The sequence below is a fragment of the Phalaenopsis equestris genome, unplaced genomic scaffold (assembly GCF_001263595.1).
Source record: "Phalaenopsis equestris unplaced genomic scaffold, ASM126359v1 Scaffold000479, whole genome shotgun sequence".
Classification (NCBI taxonomy): Eukaryota; Viridiplantae; Streptophyta; class Magnoliopsida; order Asparagales; family Orchidaceae; genus Phalaenopsis; species Phalaenopsis equestris.
The window spans coordinates 341,585-350,976 of NW_018164920.1; the positions used below are offsets into that span (position 1 = coordinate 341,585).

The following is a 9,392-nucleotide window of genomic DNA, read 5'->3' on the forward strand; positions in this document are numbered from 1 at the left end:
ACTAAGAATTTTTGTGTTAAGTCATTCCAAGTGATTATTAAACCTGAAGAAAGAGAGTTTACTCATATTTTAGCGTTTTCTCTTTAAGAAAATAGAATAATATTAATCAAGACTCCATTAATTTCCTAAAAAATAAGATAGCATGCCTATAAACTTTCAAATCTATCTGGACTACTATTTATCTCCACAAAGCTTTGTGAGATCCTAAAAATTAATCATGACGGGTCTCTATAAAGATTTGTGGGTCTTCATAGAACTTGAGGGCTTCCATTAAACTTTATGAGTCTTTACAAAGATCAATCATAGGAAAGTTTTAATTAATGTGGCTTAACTATTTGAATTTAAATTTGAGCTAAATGTTGAGAATTTGAAGGAATTAACTATTTGTTAATATCAGTAAATTGTAATCAATTTTCTTTTTAATATTAACCTCTCTCTCTCTCTCTCTCTGTCTCTTCGTCAAAGCGGCTAAATATAAAATGAAGGTCGACTCATTGTCACTTGATGCTAAACTTGGAAGTTTTTCTCTGTGATTAAATATACTAGGGCCGAGCAAAAACTTTTCATACTTAGTTCCAACTTGTTAAAATGAAAGCGGTTCATTAGTAAAAAATCATTCAAGTAGTGTATATAGATATATTCAATAAATTCGACGATGTGTTTGTAAGATCAAGAGCGTTTAATGAGTGGGATCACCGTATTGAATTGAGGTTTCATATGTGTTACTAGTTGAATGAGTCAAGTTTATAAGCCTAATTATCTTATATAGTCAAATAGATTTATTGTCAGAAAAATAAATAATATTTCATCCTGACCTTTCTTTCAATGCCATTACATTAGACAGCATTTGGAATTATATAGTAAAAATATTTGAATGCCGAACCCGACACTTTTAAAGAAAAAATTGTATGGCCGTTGCACGGACATATAAATATGAAAGACGCAAAACCTTAAAATTGATGTTGCTATGAAATTTTCTTCCAAAGATAAATAACACTAGTTCTCCACTTGTGTTAGTTGTTGCAAAACAATTAACTCAATGAATCAAAGAAAATGAAATAAATTAGAGATTCTAGACAAAATTCCTTACCTCCTAAAGATGCAACCACAAAAACTTCACCTCACAGAACCATCAAACACACCAGAGATATATTCAATTTGCTATCAACTATCATTTTTTTAATTTATTTTTTTAATATTATTATTATTATTTTTTTTACTTTATAGATTGAATTTTACTACAGATCTATTTGGGGCAGCGGCAGTATATTGAATAATCTGCTGATAAACTGATTAAAAATAATCTGCTGATAAGCTAGGTACGGCAGCTGCAGCTTATTGAATAATCTGCTGATAAGTTACTTTTTTTTTAAAAAGTCAAACCACTACCAGAAAGCTGCAACCGCGCATAAATAGGTGCGGTGTAAAAACACTGTTTTCAGCATTTTGAAAACGCATAATCTGCCAAAACACAGTTTACCCAAACAGATCACGTGCGTTTTCAACCTCTTTAGCCAAAGAAGCAAGTGAAAGAATTCTTTAAGAATAAACTACTGTTAAAATCAAGCCGAACTATGGCATTTGATCTATTCATCTCCAAAACAAAAGTGGGTCGGTGCATCTGCTTTAATGGCGAGACCCAATAATAAAAGAGTTGCACAGTGTTTTTATATCTAAGTTTGATGACATGTTGGATATAGTTGGTGAAAATTCAATCTTTTGAAGATTAAGTTTTAAAATAATTGCTAAAAAAATAAAATTCATATGCTAGTAGGATGATATAATGAGACTCTTTCTTAGCTAAAGATTAACTATAAAGTTCCTTTTTTTTTGCTTCCTTTTTAGTTGCCACATGTGCCAAGCACACCTACGAGAATGATGGAAAAATGCATCTTCTTTTAAATCTTAATACTTCTTTTGATGAATTATTTTCTATTGTTTAAGGGGGGGTTATGTTTTGTGAGATTTTGAATCATGAAAACTTCTTCTACTCCTTCATCCAACAAGAGCATATTTAAGGTTTTATTCTTTCTTGAGTGTTGCTAGTTTGAGTGGTGTTGTAACATTGAGCTTAAGGAACTTAAAGCTATATTACTATTAAATGGGCACAACAAAGATGTTTGGTTAAGTAATTTTTCCCCCTTTAAATACTCAGACTGTTGATGGATCGCTTTTTAATTTCTTAATTGTTTTATCAAAATGATAACCAAATTGAAGTGTTAGAGAAGTTAAGAATTACTATTAAAATTTCTACCGGCAATTCCGTAGCAACTTTGCAAAATGATCTACAATATATGCAGCATCTGAATGACAATATAGCTCAATTCTTGTTATAGTTATGCTAATTATAAATTTGCAGGGGGCATTTACATAACAAGACTTGAAATTTATACATGATAATATGTGGGACGCCTTGTATCTATAGGGATCATTGAAACAACTCTTAGGAGGAAACAAAATATTTGCTAGTCATTGAATAGCGAGAAAAATTATGACATAGAAGAGAATAAAAAGGGTGCATGCATCAATTCCACCTGCCGCAGTTTCCCCATAACAACTTTCTAGGACAGCGCAGCTGCAGCAGAGAAGCTTAAAAGCTACAGCTGACCCATAGTTGACACCAAACCTTAATGTATACTATACAAATTATAATTTTTTTTCAACTCAAATCTAAAAGTATATTTGAGGATTACTGACAGCATAATTTTTCATAGAGTTTTTGGACGATTATTATGCGTCCAAGTTTGTGGTCATTAATAAAAACAAAAAGAGCTTAATTTTTGCATTTTGCGTGATTTTTAGTGATGATCATATTGCATTATTTTATTTACATTTAAAAACGGTTAAAAGATTCATGTCTTCCAGGACCTCCTAGACTCAATGGAAAATGTTCAAGGCCAAAGATAGACTGTCGTAACATCCATAAAGCTCCACTTCCTTTCTCAAACGCCCTCCAATCAAAATCTCAACCATCCATATGTACATACATACATAGATATATATATATATATATATAGATAGATAGATAGATAGATAGATAGATAGATATATCCATCAATGTATATAGATATGTGTGTGTATGTGTATTTATGTATGTATGGTAATATTAAAACCCCTTTCAAAAGACAACATTTTCTAATTCTCTAAAAATTTCAACTCAAACGAGAAACAGCTACTTTGGAACAACATTATTGTCCTAAAACAAAGTAAAACATATTACCAATCAATCCCTAAGAATTTTCAAAACCAAACAAGAAGTTCAGAGAGACCAATTATATATTTGAACTTTCCAGCAATGAAGCGATCAAGTCTTTTCAACAATCAAAACACCTTTATTCTGTAAAGCTGCAGCCTCCACTGCCTGCCTAATCCTTTTATTTCCTTTCATGCAAGTTTCATTAGTTGCTAGCTCACTTTATATGAGGGGAAAAATTTTATGTAAAATAAAAGGGGATTTTGTAACAGCAGAGTGATTTGTTATGACTAATCATTCATCTCATCCTCTCTGACCTTTCTTCTCGGACAATGATTCAAGTATCATGGATTCCCACTAGCAAGAGAATGGCATCTAATTTCAAATCTTTTTGGGTCCCCATCACAATCCTAATTTTTTTTTTTCAATTTAAGGACATCTGTGGCCTTGGCTCTCCCCTTAGTCTTGTAGGCTGATATGGATGAAAGATTTAGTGGAACCTTCACTTCGAAGGCCAGAAAAAGCAATGTGATGTGTTAACCGCCACGTAATATACAAGTACATAGTGGTCACGAAAAGTTCAGAAGTTTAAATTGCGTTTGTCAGAGATAATACAACTTTTCATGCATAGGTAATGTGGTATGCAAGTAAAAATTTGTATGTCAGAAATGCGTCAACATAAATCTTGAGAAAATTCAATGAAATAAGAAATAAAAGTGCAGTTAAAGATGTCTTACAGAAAAAGATCAAGGGTCACGTCAATGGAAGACTGAAATGACCTGATTGACCAAGTATAGCTCCCTTAGAGCAAGGTCTAAAACCGGCCGAACGAAGAACACCTAAGTTAAAGATCAAGATCCATTGAAAAGAGAGAAGACATCAACTTAACCCTTGTACCCATATCGCGAGCCACCTCATAAGAGTCCCCAAGACTTTTCAGGAGGCCTAAGGTTCTCATCACTACACACGTCATGAACACTACAAATGGATCTCCTGTCAAGGGATAGGTTACCTATCGGATTACGATAGTTCACTCTCTTTGACATGAGCTTCTCATCTAGAGGCAACAACAGATAGCAAAACCAAAGAGGCCTATCAGTTGACTTAAGCCGACCAAGCGAAGTTCATACGATTGAAAGATAATCAGAGCCGACCGGCTACCACAACTCAACAATGTTGGTACAGCGGGCATTGTCGACCCAAGGACTATTAATCTCAATCAGCCAACTGATATAGTCGAACCATAGACTCATTTCTTTTTTATACCAAAAACACCTCATAATGCCCCCGTAAAAGAAGGGACAAGCATGTAATTGTACACTTCATACCCACTTGCCTATAAATATGGAGGTCATTTCTATACTAAGGGGTTAACCAGTCATTTATAAAAGAACAAGTTCTTTACTGTGCACTCTTTTTTGCTCACTTCTGTTTTACACTCTATTCCTTGGGTGTGATTCACAGGATAGATTCAGATTCAACAAAATTGAAGTTTAAGTGTTAGATGTGTAAAAATATTGGAAATAAGTGGTATGTAGATCTTCCTACAAACTATACTAATTGAAATCATTTCTGCTCGCATAACTGATAGAAGAATATGGCTCTTAAGCATCGGACATTATACATATTTAAAGGCTTGGAATAACTGCAGTTTTCTTTTAATATCTTTTAATTACTCCCACAACCAGCTAATTGATGCAGAGGACAAGTACTTTCCAGCAAATATGAAGCACCGCTTTACAAATCATGTCTCCTTTCCCTTTTTGCTAGTAAGCAAGATTTAGCTAATAAGTTTTTTTTTTAATTTGATAGAATGACAACACGAATGATCAACACAACCTTTTAATTTTTATTGGAATTTAGCAAAGTACATTTTTCATTGCTTTAATGGGAAATTTTATTACAAAGTTACAAAGGATCAAAATTAGCTCAGCTAGGTGCGAATTCACGATAGAAATTGCTCTGTGCATTTATATAATTACACGGATTAAATCAGGTATTAGCTGAAAGCATTTACCCTTATGCCCTGGGAAAGAGGGCAGTTCTTTGACGAGCTATGTTTTGTTCATGCAAATAGATTTTTTTTCTTAACTTTTATATTTTAGTTTTTTGAAAACTCAAAAAATTTAGAATTTTTAGTTTGAAAATCTTGCCTTCTCATGGATCTGTTTATTTTTCTCCTCTTAGTCTTGATCACAGTTAAAAAACTTGCACACACACACACAAATAACAAGACCTTTCTATGGACGAGATGTTCGGACCGGACAACAAATTATTTTAATTTCATGGTTAAGAGAATATGAGGAATCTCTTTTAAGAAGTATAATCTTCTGCAAAATTGTACTATTTTCTAACTTGGACTTGAGATCTGACTACTGACAATTTCAAATGAAAGAGCAAGATATTATTTTAGATAAAAATCAATTACAATGATTTTTAGGTGTATTAGATTATGTTGCACATTTTTACAAAAATCTTGCCATTAATGGTGCACTATTATTCAATAAATTAAGATAAAAATCTTTACCATGGTCCCCCGATCATATATAAGCAGTAAAAAGGAAAAAAAATAGATAGTCAAATAATTTAGTTTGTTTAAATTTAGCTCATCCAATTATTTTAAGATTATAAAAAATAGATCCTCTAGCATCAACTATTGTAGAATTCTTGCAGAAAAAAAAAAAACATCAAATAAAGATAAATAAACACAATTTACTTCCGATAAATAAAATATAACTCATGAAAAATATGCTGCAATTAAAAAGGAAATATTATCTATAATTAAATATATTTCAAAATCTCAAAAAGATCTACTTAACAAAAATTTTATTACAAATAAAATAAATCTATCATAACTAAAGACGTAAAAAAAGCAGAGTTTGTTCAAGAATATAAAAAACATATGAGATAATTATTGATAGTTCAGAAGAAAAAAATAAAGATGAATTGATGGGTGACTTCCAAGATGAATTGAAGTGAAACCAAATTAAAATTTTATCACAAAAGTGATATTTTAGGCAACAAGTTAAGGATAATATCAGTATTTGTATCAGTCTACCTTTATTTTAAAGGAAGATGCTTAACATCAATTTTCACTTTGTTTAATGCCCACGTTTTTTTTATATTTTTCCAACTTTTAAAAAGAAATTCCTCCTAATCTCTTAATAATGTAAGTTTGATAATTCGGAGTCTGGACCAATCTTCCCTTATATAAAAGTATTGTTATTTGCGTGAGTGCAAGTTTTTATGGGAGGCCTTTCAACTCTACAAGTGTAATAACAGAAATTAAATACTAAAAAAGAAATAAAAAAAAAATAAATAAAAGATAATAAGAAGTGCAGCATAATAAATAAATAAATGATAATAAGAAGTGCAGCCGTTTGGAGATACATCCCCTCGGATGGACATATTTCTCTCCTTCGATAGTCTACTCATTCTTATAATCGAGTGAGAGCGACAAAGAAGAGAAAGGAAAAGGAAGGGGAGAATTTCGTGCATGTGGAAGGAATCGAGCGGCTCGACACTATGCTGGTAGAGGAGGCAGCAGTGTCGTTCGCGTGCGCTTCCCTGGATTGTGCCGTACAAAGGAAGGAGAGGGAAGAGGTGGTGTCGAGGGCTTACCTAGACCAAGTTGAAGTCAAAAAAAAGAAAACAGGAAGTTGTGCTCGTGTGCGTGTGGAGGAAGAGAAGGAAGGAGGGGTGGTGGCATGCTTTGGGTCAAAGTTGAGCAAGGGAGGAGGTCGACTATGCTCGCATAACAGATTAAGGAGAGTCTGTGACAAGAAGGGATCGAAGGAAGGAGGAAGGCAGGCTCGCGTGGTTGAGCATGGGTTAGGCAGAGCCGAGTATAGGTAAAGTGTTATATTTAATTAAGTTAATTATTATATTATTTTATATGTATGGAAGTGATTATGGGTTTAATTAAATAGATGTTAATAGAAAGTTATTTGAATCAGGATCGAAGTTATTTAATTTTCAAATTTTAAGGGAGGAGTAACACGAATTTCATGTGAGAGAGAAAACAAAGAATGTCAGCACCGAAAAGATTTTAAGGTACGTTGGATTTTCATTAAATTAATTAATAAATTATTTATATGTGTGAGGGTATGTTTAATTAAAGCAAAGTTTTATTGAAGCAGAGCTCTGAATATAGAGATTTCAGCTTTGAATGAGGTTTACGAAGCAAGCAAGGGGAAGAGATCAACTTGAAAGCCTGTAAGGTAAATGTTAAACCTAATATTATTAATCAAATTAATGGAGTAGTTAGTTAAATTTATTTAGATTGGAAGGTGTGAAGAATTCGATAAATCATTCGGATTTGAGGAAAACAAAAATCCTAAAGCTAAAAGAGGTGAGTGTTTTAATAATTATTTTATATTTAAATAAGATTTTTTTAGGATGTAATCCTTGTATGCACATTTCATGGGTTTAGGAGCTAAGAAGGGAAGTGAAGGGTTAATTTACCTTAGAGGCCTCTTAATATTAAGGTGAGTAATTATTTTTTTATATGTATTAAATTTAAATTTTATTTAATAAAAATTTTCTTTAATGCTTTAGACAATTATGTTTGTATGTGTGTTATAGTTTAAGAATGAAAAGGAAAAGGGGAAAAAGAATGTAATTTAAATGAAATTAAATGAAATTTAAATGCTTAATTCATACAGGATTATCCCAGATGGTACTGGCATGAGATGTAATGTACCTGTGCACGTTAAAAGAAATGGTAAAGATGCTCCTTCGGAAGCAATGTGAGAGTACATTCGTGTACATTTTTTAGGGTGTCTTCGGACACATTTTTTAGGATGTTTTCAGGTGTACAATAATCTTGTGATGACAATTAAAGAAGTTAAATTAATAAATACTTAAAGTGAAAAGAAAAGAGAAAATTTTAAAGTTATAATAAAATTAAGAGCATTTCTTTTGGTCATTTAGGTATAGCATAACATGCATATTAGACTATAATTACTCACTAACTCAAACTTACAGTCGAAGTTATTTTTTTTTTCAAGAGAAGAAAAATTTTAGGCGTTATGTCTAGTATAAAAGACTTGGTTTACAGGAAAAGGATCACTGCTCCTAATAGGTATTAGTTTATGATATGATTTTAGTTTCTTTTATTATTTGCTTCTGTATAGAGACAATTTTCGATTATGATGTTTTTTTATGGTTAAAATTTTATGTTAATTTGCGGATTAGTGACTCATTTACATATATTGGAGCTTTCTTAAATTAAAAAAAAAAGTATAATTTTAATATCGTCCGATCGCAGTTCCCGTTTTAGTTAATTCTAAACATCGGGTCGGGTCGTGAAAACAAGCATTGTATTTCAATCATACCATTAGATATTTCTACTATTAATAAAAGTATCATCTGCAGTATTCATGGTCTATTTTTTTCTACAATTTTAATTTTTCTAGTTATAATTGGAGCATAATTAGAAATATGGTTAGAAATAAATCAAGGAGACCTATAATTCATTAGTCGAAGATTCTTCAAATATGAGATATATCAAGCACAATTTGATGTTTATTTTTTCACATGTCAAATCCACTGAAGTTGATCATGGACTTTTAATATTGGAAAAAAAAATGCTCAAGTCATCACTGCCTTCAACAAAAAACTTTATTTGAATGGTGATCCCACATCAATGTTGCCAAAAAAGTGAAAACATCCAGATGATTATCAAAACTCATGAATACATTACAATTGGTGTTATGAAAATTAATGAGGATGTGTCATCAATTAAGAGTATTCAGGACAATTTAAAAAAACTTTTGTCTCTTGAAACAAGCAAGAATACAAAATAAATAAATAAATAAAAATGAAAGAATTATTTGAAAGTCCAGGTCAAAAATAAATAAATAGATAAAGAAGATGGAATTGATGGGTGACTTTGAAGACAAGGCCGGGTGGGCCCAAATTGAAAAACTATTAGGAAAGTGATATTTATACAGCAAGATAGGAATAATATCAATACCACAGGCAGCCTGCCTTTGTGTCACTTTGTCCACTCTTTTTTTAATATTATTTTTTTTACTTTTCAAAAAAGATTCTCCCAATTAATTATTTAAGTTTGATTATTTGGAGTCCAGTCCTACTTTCCCTTATCCATATAAAGAAAGTCTTGTTGTTTGTGCCTATGGGTGTGCAAGTTTTTCTGGGTCTCTTTTTGAGTCTACAAGCATTGTCCGAGTCCTTT

At 31.8% G+C, this 9,392-nt stretch overlaps 1 long non-coding RNA gene across 1 annotated transcript; it reads left to right on the plus strand.

Moving 5' to 3' along the window:
• Window positions 1–6,710: 6,710 nt before the first annotated feature.
• LOC110027997 lies at window positions 6,711–7,409 on the plus strand. Its single transcript, XR_002294400.1, has 3 exons — window positions 6,711–7,044; window positions 7,150–7,246; window positions 7,333–7,409. It is a non-coding gene; the product is annotated as an uncharacterized LOC110027997 (long non-coding RNA).
• Window positions 7,410–9,392: the final 1,983 nt, after the last annotated feature.